At 46.0% G+C, this 14,675-nt stretch overlaps 1 protein-coding gene across 2 annotated transcripts in view; it reads right to left on the minus strand.

Annotated features, from left to right (window-relative positions):
* The window catches only part of LOC142740353 (ecto-ADP-ribosyltransferase 5-like), a 38,780-nt gene extending 27,465 nt beyond the window's left edge, over positions 1-11,315 (minus strand). For both annotated transcript variants that reach the window (XM_075849905.1, XM_075849904.1), the window contains exon 1: positions 11,231-11,315. The gene's annotated coding sequence lies outside the window, so the exon portion shown is untranslated. The remainder of the gene's footprint in view (positions 1-11,230) is intronic.
* Between the last annotated feature and the right edge of the window lie 3,360 nt (positions 11,316-14,675).

Below are 14,675 nucleotides of genomic sequence, written 5' to 3' on the forward strand. Positions count from 1 at the left end.
GTAGTAGTAGTGGTGGTAGTAATAGTAGTAGGTAGTGTTAATAGAAGTAGTAGCAGTGGTGGTAGTAATAGTAGTAGTGGTGGTAGTAGTTGTAGTAGTGGTAGTAATAGTAGTAGGTAGTGGTGGTAGTAATAGTAGTATGTAGTGGTAGTAGTGGTAGTAGTGGTGGTAGTAATAGTAGTATGTAGTGGTAGTAGTGGTAGTAGTGGTGGTAGTAATAGTAGTATGTAGTGACAGTAGTAGTAGTAGTGGTGGTAGTAATAGTAGTAGGTAGTGGTAGTAGTAGTAGTAGTAGTAGTAGTAGTAGTAGTAGTAGTAGTAGTAGTAGTAGTGGTGGTAGTAATAGTAGTAGGTAGTGGTAATAGTAGTAGTAGTAGTAGTAGTAGTAGTAGTTGTAGTAGTGGTGGTAGTAATAGTAGTAGTGGTGGTAGTAGTTGTAGTAGTGGTAGTAATGGTAGTAATAGTAGTAGGTAGTGGTGGTAGTAATAGTAGTAGTGGTGGTAGTAGTTGTAGTAGTGGTAGTAATAGTGGTGGTAGTAATAGTAGTAGGTAGTGGTAGTAGTTGTAGTAGTAGGTAGTGGTGGTAGTAATAGTAGTAGTGGTGGTGGTAGTAGTTGTAGTAGTGGTAGTAATAGTAGTAGTGGTGGTGGTAGTAGTTGTAGTAGTGGTAGTAATAGTAGTAGGTAGTGGTGGTAGTAGTTGTAGTAGTGGTAGTAATAGTAGTAGGTAGTAGTTGTAGTAATAGTAGTAGGTAGTGGTAGTAATAGTAGTATGTAGTGGTAGTAATAGTAGTGACCAGCAACAGCGTCACCCGGAGTGAACTGCTTTTTTTGCCCTTTTTATAGTTATTTGTAACCGCCACGCTTTTGTACCACTATATGTACAGATAACTACTGAACTTTTTAAGTCTGAGATTCATTCTTAATGGGAAAATCCATCTACCACCCCGATTCCACAATACCAGCGCCTCCAGTAGTAGCAGCACCACCGCCAGCTGATGCAGCAAAATTGACATAATGGAGGCGTACGTCCAGCCAGGAGCGGGACCGGCAGCAGCTCCGCCAGGGCAGGAGTTCAAAGGTCTATATACATGGGCCGATGATCCAGGGAACGGAATACTCATTCCGCACGCGCGACCCTCTCTGCACTGGTCTCTGCCTGGATTCTGCGGTCAGTTACATATTACATAGTTACATATAGTTACATATAGTTACATAGTTACATAGTTACATATAGTTACATAGTTACATAGTTTGTACGGTTGAAAAAAGACACATGTCCATCAAGTTCAACCAAGGGACGGGAAAGGGGAAGTAAAACATTTCTACACACAGGAGCTGATATATTTTTTTGTTCTAGGACATAATCTTTGCCTTTTTTGCAGCATCTCCTGTCCCTGCTGTGACGGCTCCTGCGGTGACTATTCCATAGATTCACAGTTCTCACAGTAAAGAAGACTTGTCGCCTCTGCAGTTCTAGATATAGGTGCGGGTCCCAGAGCTGGGACCGGCATCTATCAGACGTTTTTAGCATTTCCTGTGGATATGCCATAAATGTCTACGATGGGAATTTTCCTTTTAATTATATGGTCTGCAGAGCGCTTGTGTAGGTGTCTACCACTATAAGGTCACTCAACCGTATGGTGATAATATTGGTCTTTGGTTTACTACACAATAAAGAGTGGTCACATTATTTCTATATATTGCCCCCCCCCCCCTCTCAATGGCACCCTACGCACCATGCAGGGGCGTAACTAGGAAACACTGGCCCCATAGCAAACTTTTGACTGGGCCCCCTCCCCTGGGTGCCACACACAGCCCGCCCTTTTAAATACAAAGACTCAACCGGTTAAGTAACGGGTTAGGTGCCACTATAAAGTATTTAAGCACCTCCACTAAATATTACAGGCAAGCTTCATGAATACTGAGAAAACTTATTTAGAACCAAGAAGCCAAAAAGCCACAAGAGTAATGAAAAAATACAAAAGTTGCAAATATTAAAATTCAAGGAGATCTAAAAGAACAATGTGGGATATAACGCCAATAAATTTAGGGTGTCCTACAATGATTGTATTCCATAGCTTAGTTGTACATGACAAATGACCATAAGTATGTCAAAAATGTCTCAATGATGGATAGAGCATATATAAACAGTCTATCGATGTTACAATAAATGTGTTTGAACACAGGCACATTTGGTACATCATATCAAATAGGTATAATAGAAGTGCCCAGGGTCATAGGGTTACAGACCCTGTGTTACCAAGATAAAGGTAAATGCAATAGAGACCGTCAAAGACAGATACAACAGGCCAGAGGGAAAGAATAGGATAGATGTTAAGAATACAAGTAGGTCCAAAGGGATCTACTAGAGATGCGACTAGCTTGTATAGCAGGCTTACCCATGGAAGAAAATGTATGTAGTCCCACACTGCGGCCCGAAGTGATAGCGCCCCGACGCGCGTTTCGCCAAACTGGCTTCCTCAGGGGATTATGTGTGACAATGTGGCATTGTATGAGCTTATATATAGCTCAGGTGGATAGTGACTCACTGTGTTCCGGTGTGTTTTGCTCCTTTACCGGTCCACGGCGCATGCGTGGTAGTTCGGCTTGAGCCGCGAGATCCCGACCATCTGTCGTCACGCTCGTGCCGCGCATGCTCGCCCCCAGGGACGCGTATCCCTGGAGACGAGGCAGGCGCAGCACGAGCGTGAAGACGACAGGGAGCTGGGCGAGGCTCCCAGACTCCTCCACGCATGCGCAACCCCGGAAAAAGACGATGTACATGTAAGTATAGTGATCCTAACTGTGATCCCATTCGAGAAGGGTAACTGGTAAATATTGTGTTATGTCCCCGGCGTGATAAGGTAAGAAGGGGAAAAGACATGACCATGGGATTACAGAGCTCGCCCCATTTCGAACCCTTTTGCTTAACCTTCCTTTCATACTGTCCACCCCCTTTCTTGCTTCCAGGCCTTTTTCCCCTCCTCCCATGTCACTCTCCCCTCCCCCAGTGAGACACACGAGACAGTGGGTTGGAAATTTTCGGCCACAGCAGCCATTTTATTAACAAATTTACATGAACATAAAACATAACTTTATAAATAACATTACTAGGAAAGGGGAAGTCCTTGGAGCTCCAAAATTTTGGCGCCTAACTGCCCCCTGTATAGCTACTTACCCCCAGCCGTCTCCCTACAGGCTCAGAGGCACCTTTCTGCTCCGCAGTTGGCTTGCCAAGTATGTAAAACCACTCCCCGGGACACCACCCAGCAGGAGTCCAAAATACGCCCATCTCCATGAGCAATTATGTATTTGTTAGGGACCATACCTCTGATGAATCTCCCACTTCAAATTACCACCAACTACGTGGAGACGCACGTAGGACTTATACCTCCCAGAATCCCAACGACCTATGCGCTTCACCACATCAGGCCCCAAACCCCATGACGCAGCCTCCGTGGCTGCCCCAATCCGAAAGGAGTGTGGTGAATAAATACCCTTATCCAAACCCAACACCTCCAAACATCTACGGAAGACAGCTGTAAACTGGCATCTTGACAAGAAGGCACCATCCTCATGACATAACAGCGGCCCCCCACTACACCCTCGTAGCGCGGCGTATCGCTCGTAGCATCTTACCGGGCACATCCCCGCCCTCGCCACAGCCCCCAGAACCACCCGTTTACCTTTTCCACTTTGATCCGATTTTGACCGCCTTACCCAGAATTCCACTCTCTCCCCCCCTCCTGTTACATCTTCCGCTTGCAACCTCCCGCTCTCTTCTTACTAGGGGAAATTAACTCACCCACACTTAAAGCTCCAAAAAACGCCCATGAAAAGGCCAAATGAAACAATGCTACCTCATAGCCCGAGAAACACACCCTGCACCTAACTGCTCTAAAAGCGGGAAAGAAACCGGGCGACGGCCGCCCCCTTTTTTTGAAACCCCTTCAATGCCTGGACAATCAAGAAATCCTTAGTCACGTCCCCCAACCCCCTTAGTTTAAAACCAAAGGCCAAAGCTGACACGAAACGATTCACTTTAGACATCGACCAGCCTTCCACCGATACCCATCCCAAAAACCCCAGCAAAGCTACCACCTGTTCCTCCATCGACCCGACTTCGGGCGAACCTGTTAACCACGACACCCAGTCCCTCCACGCCGCGTCGTACACCAACCATGTACCAGGCGCTAGAGAGGACTTAATCAAACCTCCTGCTGCTCGCAAACCACGTCCCAAAGCCATCCCGGGAACGCGACCCCTTCCAGATCCGCCTCCGGTGCCAACAGACGAAACCGCTCCCACTGTAGGCGAGAGAGAGAATCCGCAATGTCATTCTGTACCCCCGGAACGTGAACTGCAACAATCCACGCATTGAGTGACAAACAACGCAACACCAGACGCCGTAATAACCTTACCACCGGGGGTGAAGAAGCCGTTACATTATTGATTGCCAACACCACCCCCATATTATCACAGTGGAACCGCACCTTGCTATTACGAAAACGCTCCCCCCAAATCTCCACCGCCACCACAATCGGGAAGAGTTCCAGAAGTACAAGATTACGAACCAGTCCCAACGACACCCATTCCTCTGGCCACTGCCCCACGCACCACTGTCCTTTACAATAAATACCGAAACCCACACTACCTGCAGCATCGGTAAACAATTCCCATTGCACATTATCCCCCACCGACGAGATCAGTAACGATTTTCCATTATACAAATTCAAAAACTCTCCATACTGCCAAGTCATCCCGATGCTCCCGTGTCAACCGCACAAAATGATGTGGGGCTCTAACCCCCGCCGTTGCTGACGCCAACCTCCTGCAAAAAACTCTGCCCATGGGCATTATCCGACAAGCAAAATTAAGTTTTCTTAACAACGACTTCAAATCCCGCAGCTGAATCTTATGAAGCCGACCCGTCCTGCTCACTTCCAATCGCAGCGCTTCCAGCTTGTCCCTAGGAAGTCGACACTCCATCGCCACCGAATCCAGGGTAATGCCAAGAAAAACTATACAAGTAATGGGACAAACATTCTTCTCCGGGGATAACGGAACCCCAAACCGCTGAGCGACCCACTATATTGCCCCCAGCAAATTGGCGCACACCTCCGAACCCGTTGGGCCCACACACAGGAAGTCATCTAGATAATGTATGACCGACTCTAACCCTGCCACTTCACGGATTACCCACTCTAGGAACGAACTGAACGCCTCGAAGTACGCGAAAGACACCGAACAACCCATCGGGAGACACCGATCCATATAATAAGCCCCCTCCCAGTAACACCCTAACAGCCGCTGGCTGTCCGGATGAACTGGGAGAAGCCGAAAAGCCGATTCCACATCGGTGTTTGCCATAAGGGCCCCCGCCCCGTACCGTCGCACCCACTCAACTGCTGCGTCAAATGACGTATATACCACCGAGCATAGCTGAGGAGCAATGCCATCATTTACAGACAACCCCCGCGGATGCGACAAATGATGGATAAGCCGGAATTTATTTGGCTTCTTTTTTGGAACAACCCCTAACGGTGACACAACCATGTCCTGAACGGGCCGAAACGGGAACGGCCCCGCCATGCGCCCTAACCCCACCTCTTTACGCAACTTGTCTGACACTACCTCCGGATACTCCATTGCCGACTTTAAATTCCGTAGGGAAAGGGGGACCGCATGAACCGGGGAAGGGATCACAAAACCAAACTGAAAACCACGCAACAATAACTCGCCTTTCTCCCTATCCGGGAACCTATTTAGGTACGGCTCCATCTCTTCCCACCTCACCCGAGTCAGCCCCATGACCCCCACCACTTCCCCCTTTTCCTTTCCCTTTTTTGAAACACTTGGCGGACCCGTGCGAAGACCCGCCGCAAGAGGAACAAGAGTGCTTAAACTTACATCCCGCCCCAAACTTGCATTGACCGTCGTTAAACTGCCAGCACAAGCCCGCCCTTCCTCCTGTCCCTCCCCCCGATTGCCCCGATTGTCCTGAGGGGCCGGCAACCCCAGCCCCCCCCCCCCCTTGAAAGGAATGCCCGAACTTAGCCGGGGCCATTACTTTTAACCAAAGCCCAATGTCTTTATTATCCCATCTAATGTTCCTCTGACGAAACTGTTCGTCATACCGCAGCCAAATTTGACTCCCATACGACCAATGCGCCTCACCTATTGCATCCATATACCCGAAAAGGGCGGAACAATTCTCCGGCGCCTTTTCCCCTATAACACTGGCCAGTATGGCAAACGCCTGTAACCAATTCACAAACGTCTGCGGGATTAAACTATATCGACGCTTCTCCTCCTCCTCCTTTTTACTTTCCCACCTTTTACCCTTGTCTAAATTAAATTTTTCCAGAGGAAGAAGCGAGAAGATTTCTACGTACTCATCCCTCCAAATTTTTTCTTTCACTTCGGTCTTCAAATGTGACCCCAACAACCCCTCAAAACAAGAGTACACTTCGCCTTTAGCTTTATCATCTAACCTCACCCTATCCACATCCTTATCCTCATCAGTCTGAACCGCAACCGTCACTCCCCCGACCTCCACCTCGGGGACCGTTCTCGGGGGTTGCACCGATTCGCCGCCCCCCCCCCCCCCCCCCCGCTGCCGGGACCCACGCCGCAACCGGGGATGCAGCAGGCAACCTACCCCCCTCACAACGCGCTAGCAACGCCTTTACACAGCCAAGCAATTCCTGAACATCTCCCCCCCCCCTCTAACAGTAGACAACAACCCACTATTTTCAACATTCCTAACTGCCTCCCCTTGGGAACCCTCCCCAAACCCTGGGGATCTAAATATCGCTGGAAATGTATGTAATGGTGATATCGACTCACCAGACTGCATGGGCGCTGAGTTCCCACCAGCCGGGGCGACGGGACCTCCACGACGATCATCCTCCATCGGCACACCTCCGTTTTCACCCGCCTCCGGACATCTGGGGCCTGAAGCCGCGCCGCAGGCTCTGCAGCCGTATGCACCATCCTGGACCTCATAAGTATCGCATGACGTCAGGGGCCGTTCCAGCCTCCGCTCTCCCTCCACCGCTGCCCCCTCCCTCCATCTCTGCAGCACCACCAATTGTGGCCTGCGTGACCGTCCGGGGACATCATCCTGCTGACAGGCGGGCCGCCCGACTGGTGCATCGCCAGATCGGCCCGCTGCAAATCCACGTGGAGCTGACCTGGAGACGGGAGGCTGTCCCTCTGACCTGGGACCCTGCCCTCCACTCTCCGGAGGGCCCGACCGGCGACCGGGATTCCTCCCGGACCGGGACCTCCACCCCCTAGCGGTGGAAGCGGAAACACGGCCCGGAGCATCCCTCGAGGGGCTCCCAAGCCTGCGTCGAGCCCTAAGCAAATCGTCCGGGCTAAGGCGCTCTGGCGGCCGCACCCGCCGCGACCGCCGGAGGGGGGATGTCATCACCTCTGGCGCTGCCTGCGTCCCGGCCGCACTTGTACCCGCTGTCTCCTCCAGCCCTGCCGACAACTCCGGCACCGATGACACCGGACCCGTCCTCCCGAGCTCCTCCTCAAGCCAGGCCATGCCCCGTTCCGCCACAGCCTGCCGCACTTGCTCCATCAGGGCCTGCATCACGCCTCAGGTCAGTACAAGGTCTAAACTGTTTTCCTGGGGGTGTGAATGGCGCGAACCTGTCCCTCACCCTTCCTATATGCCCTCTGTTAACCTCGCCCCCTTCTCCTCCACCTTCCTCCCCCTCCTCTATTTGAACTTTTCACCTCATTCCTTCTCCCCTGCAACCCTGGTCATGTTTGCCTCCCCCAATCACCTCTTGATGTGTCCGGCTGTTTCTTTCTTTGTCTTTTCCCCTTCTTACCTTATCACGCCGGGGACATAACACAATATTTACCAGTTACCCTTCTCGAATGGGATCACAGTTAGGATCACTATACTTACATGTACATCGTCTTTTTCCGGGGTTGCGCATGCGTGGAGGAGTCTGGGAGCCTCGCCCGGCTCTCTGTCGTCTTCACGCTCGTGCTGCGCCTGCCTCGTCTCCAGGGATACGCGTCCCTGGGGGCGCGCATGCGCGGCACGAGCGTGACGACAGATGGTCGGGATCTCGCGGCTCAAGCCGAACTACCGCGCATGCGCCGTGGACTGGTAATGGAGCAAAACACACCGAAACACAGTGAGTCACTATCCACCTGAGCTATATATAAGCTCATACAATGCCACATTGTCACACATTATCCCCTGAGGAAGCCAGTTTGGCGAAACGCGCGTCGGGGTGCTATCACTTCGGGCCGCAGTGTGGGACTACATACATTTACTTCCATGGGTAAGCCTGCTATACAAGCTAGTCGCATCTCTAGTAGATCCCTTTGGACCTACTTGTATTCTTAACATCTATCTCATTCTTTCCCTCTGGCCTGTTGTATCTGTCTTTGACGGTCTCTATTGCATTTACCTTTATCTTGGTAACACAGGGTCTGTAACCCTATGACCCTGGGCACTTCTATTATACCTATTTGATATGATGTACCAAATGTGCCTGTGTTCAAACACATTTATTGTAACATCGATAGACTGTTTATATATGCTCTATCCATCATTGAGACTTTTTTGACATACTTATGGTCATTTGTCATGTACAACTAAGCTATGGAATACAATCATTGTAGGACACCCTAAATTTATTGGCGTTATATCCCACATTGTTCTTTTAGATCTCCTTGAATTTTAATATTTGCAACTTTTGTGTTGTATGTCCCAATAAAATTTTGTATTTTTTCATTACTCTTGTGGCTTTTTGGCTTCTTGGTTCTAAATACGTTTTCACAGCCCGCCCTTGTAGATAGAGCGCCCCTGTAGACCCTTCCCTCCCTGTCGACAGTGCTATACAGCCCCCCTGTAGACAGTGCTATACAGCGCCCCCTGTAGACAGTGCTATACAGCCCCCCTGTAGACAGTGCTATACAGCCCCCCTGTAGACAGTGCTATACAGCCCCCCTGTAGACAGCGCTATACAGCCCCCCTGTAGACAGTGCTATACAGCGCCCCCTGTAGACAGGACTATACAGCGTCCCCGTAGACCGTGCTATACAGCGTCCCTGTAGACAGTGCTATACAGCCCCCCTGTAGACAGTGCTATACAGCCCCCTCCTCTAGACAGGGATATAGAGTCTCCTCATACAGTGCTATACAGCCCCCCCTGTAGACAGTGCTATACTTTCAAGTATCACAAAGAGGGACAACCCATGGGACGTGCGGGGTGTCACGGTTCATTTTTTTCATTTAAGCCACGCCTCTAATCCCACCCAATCCCTGCCCATACACACCCAGTTCAGCCTACACATGTATCATGCTCCCATAGTGCCTGCCACACGGTATAATACCAAATAGCTGCCCCCACACTGTATGATGCCCCCATAGCTGCCACCATACAGTATACTGACCCATATATGCCCTATACAGTATAATGCCCACACAGATGTCCCAAACAGTATAATGCCCACACAGATGCCCCATAGTATAATGCCCAAACAAATCCCTCCATACAGTATAATGCCCCCATGCAGCATAATGCCCCATAGCTGCCCCACACAGTATAATACCCCATAGCTGCCCCATACAGTATAATGCCATATAGCTGCCCAATACAGCTTAATGCTCCTAAAGCTGCCCCCATACAGCATAATGCCCCCACAGTTGCCCCCACAGGGTATAATGCCCCCTAGCTGCCCTTATACAGTATAATGCCCCCTTAGCTGCCCCTAGTGCCACAGTGTCTATGTAGATAGTGCCACAACCTCCTTGAAGATAGCGCCACCCCCTCTGTAGATAGTGCCATTGGGACTCCCTCTAGGAGCGGAATCCCCAGCCAGAGCATAGACCGAGGATTCCGCTCCTAGAGGGAAGCCCTGATATCACTGTCCATATATGGACAGTGACGTCAGTGGCTACTACTTGAGCGGAATCCCTGTTGTTGACTCTGACCGTGGCTTCAGGGGTGTCTTCTAGGAGCGTAATCCCTGGCCAGATCATCGGCAACGGGGATTTCGCTCAAGGAGTAGCCACTGTCGTCAATGTCATATATGGACAGTGACATCAGGGCTTTCCCGAGCACAGTGCTTAAGGTAGAACTGTTCCCGGGGAGTCCTCGGCGAGCGGAGGAGCTCCCTCTGATCCTCTGCTATGAACTAATTCTGAAGCAGGAAGCTGATGGTTCCCTGCTTCAGGATTGGGTTCAACTGTATCTGTGATCTTGAGGACGCAGATACAGTTGACAGTGGGACAAACCACTGGCCGCCCGGGACAGTGGGACACCGCCCGGAATTCGAGACTGTCCCGCTGAATCTGGGATGGTGGGGAGGTATGATTAGTGTATGGAAGATCAGGGAGATACCTCCCTGCTCTGTTACAGCATTCAATAGTATGACGCAGATATTATTGAATGTGGCGTTGCTACCGCTACAGCTTCTGGGCACGGGGGGGCACTCATGCTGTGGGCCACGTAGCATCCGCCATGGCTGCTACAGTGGTAGTCATGCATGTAGACGCCAGGCTGCCCCACCGCAGGAGTCTTCTATGTGCAGCAAACGGTGGTATTGTCCCACAAATGAACCCACATTAGGAATAGTCTAAATTATAAATGTACCGTTTTGTGTCTACAGCTCCTATGCAGACCTACTGTATGTGTCTCTACTGTCGGTAGGTTGACAGGATGAGGGGGGATTGGGAGCGGAGTAACATATGACGGCAGGAGCTGACTACACAGGGACGGTCTGGAGACACAGCGCTGCGCAGCTCCAGACACAAAACAGGAACCGATTATTTGCATGTATTGAAGAAGAAAAAAATCAGTTGCAGAAGTATTCACACCCTAAATATTCACTGCGCTGAAATTGTAAGGAGAACAGGATTATTAAGGACCCCTGTATCTCTGCCTCATGACACCCCCAGTCCAGGATTCTGTGACCCCAAATATATTAATTTACCAAGAAAAACAAACAGAAATCATCACGAGATTTCACACCTATAAACGGCACAATTTTCTACCAGACGTGTGGTAATTGTAGAAAAATGGCGCCAGTCGTGAATTAGGAAGAAGTAGCGGGTATTGTAGTATAAGCCATAAAACAGACAAGTATGTGCCCCCCTGTCACCACCATTCTCCTGTCTGCAGCAATTCTTGTGCCCCCATTATATCACCGCACCAGGTTATAATGTATCGGGGGAGGGGGTCACTTACATCCCGGGCTCAGGGTGACGACGCTGCCGCTTCTCTTGCTGATGTTCGCAGCTTCTTCTTCTCTGTCTTCTGCTTCCTCCTCGTTACTCGGTCTTCAACTTCTAAAGTTTCTTTATTTCTTTCACTTTCAGAGTCAGCAGCAGGAAAAACGACAGCGCAAAACAACGGATGGAGCGAAAAAAGGAAACAAAAAGGTTCCTGCCTTAGATAGGAAGATAGATAGAGATCCAAAAATAGGCAGCACACCATAGAATTAGTGAAAAAAGAGGGTACTTTATTGGCCCCAAGTGCGACGTTTCAGCTCTATCCACTAGAGCCTTTCTCAAGCAAATGACAACATTGTACATATATACAGATGTTATTTATTCAAGATTAGATCAGGGTGACAGGCAGAGAAGTATCAGGGACCCCGACAATAGATGGCTCTAATCCAGCAGGGGGAAAATACGTCTAGATAGTGCTGCAGGGACGGCATGAGGTCACAGATCCACAACCAGCAGATCCGTGTCACTCACAGATAGGGAAAGCACCGTCTCATGCATGCGTAAATAACACACACATGGCATAGTGCAGTCCCCAACCTCCCCACTTGCATCTTGAGACGTGTATAGTGAGCATAACTGGAGAGCACTCATGTCAGAAACGGGTCATAGTCACATAGAACACAAATCCGCCTGTAGTCACCACCGATCACTGTTGAGCCTAGATTGCATAAATACAGTGGGAGAACAATGCCATAAAACAGAGGGTAACCAGCCATACATAGAATACAGAACATTGATCCAATCGATCCACAGACGTGATATCCCATAAGATGTATCTTCATCTAGAATAGAAAAAATAAAATAAAAGCCATTGCGGCTGTATGATCTGACTTCCCCAGGTGATATCCTTTTTAGATTTTATATTACTTTGATTTCACGATTGATCACATATGTGTGTGTATTCATACTTTACACTTACTGGACATATTGACCTATAAGTGTACTCTTCATCACATCTGTATTCTTATACTTTGTATACACCTGTACTGACACATCACCAATGCAGTTATTTTTCACACTGTATGTACATGTCTTTGACTATATGTATATTTGCATTTTATTGCTGTTATTGATTTGCTAATTAGTAGCCTGATTTATACCACGGTTGTTTCACTTGTCATTTACTTGAGAAAGGCTCTAGTGGATAGAGCTGAAACGTCGCACTTGGGGCCAATAAAGTACCCTCTTTTTTCACTAATTCTATGGTGTGCTGCCTATTTTTGGATCTCTGTGGATATTGAGAGCTTGGTCTGCTCTCTGAGGCCTGCACCCACATCTTTCTACATCTTTCCACCGGTGCTGCTGGATCTTTTTTGTTTGGATAGATAGATAGATAGATAGATAGATAGATAGATAGATAGATAGATAGATAGATAGATAGATAGATAGATAGATAGATAGATAGATAGATAGATAGATAGATAGATAGATATGAGATAGATAGATATGAGATAGATAGATATGAGATAGATAGATATGAGATAGATAGATATGAGATAGATAGATATGAGATAGATAGATATGAGATAGATAGATAGATAGATAGATAGATAGATAGATAGATAGATAGATAGATAGATAGATAGATAGATAGATATGAGATAGATAGATAGATAGATAGATAGATAGATAGATAGATAGATAGATAGATAGATAGATAGATAGATAGATAGATAGATAGATAGATATGAGATGGATAGATATGAGATGGATAGATAGATAGATAGATAGATAGATAGATAGATAGATAGATAGATAGATAGATAGATAGATAGATAGATAGATAGATAGATAGATAGATAGATAGATAGATAGATAGATAGATAGATAGATAGATATGAGATAGATAGATAGATATGAGATAGATAGGTATGAGATAGATAGATAGATAGATAGATAGATAGATAGATAGATAGATAGATAGATAGATAGATAGATAGATAGATAGATAGATAGATAGATAGATAGATAGATAGATAGATAGATAGGTATGAGATAGATAGATAGATAGATAGATAGATAGATAGATAGATAGATAGATAGATAGATAGATAGATATGAGATAGATAGATAGATATGAGATAGATAGATATGAGATAGATAGATAGATAGATAGATAGATAGATAGATAGATAGATAGATAGATAGATAGATAGATAGATAGATAGATAGATAGATAGATAGATAGATAGATAGATAGATAGATAGATAGATATGAGATAGATAGATATGAGATAGATAGATAGATAGATAGATAGATAGATAGATAGATAGATAGATAGATAGATAGATAGATAGATAGATAGATAGATATGAGATAGATAGGTATGAGATAGATAGATAGATAGATAGATAGATAGATAGATAGATAGATAGATAGATAGATAGATAGATAGATAGATAGATAGATATGAGATAGATAGATATGAGATAGATAGATATGAGATAGATAGATATGAGATAGATAGATAGATAGATAGATAGATAGATAGATAGATAGATAGATAGATAGATAGATAGATAGATAGATAGATATGAGATAGATATGAGATAGATAGATATGAGATAGATAGATATGAGATAGATAGATATGAGATAGATAGATATGAGATAGATAGATATGAGATAGATAGATAGATAGATAGATAGATAGATAGATAGATAGATAGATAGATAGATAGATAGATAGATAGATAGATAGATAGATAGATATGAGATAGATAGATAGATAGATAGATAGATAGATAGATAGATAGATAGATAGATAGATAGATAGATAGATAGATAGATAGATAGATAGATAGATATGAGATAGATAGATAGATATGAGATAGATAGATAGATATGAGATAGATAGATAGATATGAGATAGATAGATAGATATGAGATAGATAGATAGATAGATAGATAGATAGATAGATAGATAGATAGATAGATATGAGATAGATAGATAGATAGATATGAGATAGATAGGTATGAGATAGATAGATAGATAGATAGATAGATAGATAGATAGATAGATAGATAGATAGATATGAGATAGATAGATAGATATGAGATAGATAGATATGAGATAGATAGATAGGTATGAGATAGATAGATAGATAGATAGATAGATAGATAGATAGATAGATAGATAGATAGATAGATAGATAGATAGATAGATAGATAGATAGATAGATAGATAGATAGATAGATAGATATGAGATAGATAGATAGATATGAGATAGATAGATATGAGATAGATAGATAGATAGATAGATAGATAGATAGATAGATAGATAGATAGATAGATAGATAGATAGATAGATAGATAGATATGAGATAGATAGATATGAGATAGATAGATATGAGATAGATAGATATGAGATAGATAGATAGATAGATAGATAGATAGATAG

Source organism: Rhinoderma darwinii, chromosome 2 (genome assembly GCF_050947455.1).
Source record: "Rhinoderma darwinii isolate aRhiDar2 chromosome 2, aRhiDar2.hap1, whole genome shotgun sequence".
Taxonomy (NCBI): domain Eukaryota; kingdom Metazoa; phylum Chordata; class Amphibia; order Anura; family Rhinodermatidae; genus Rhinoderma; species Rhinoderma darwinii.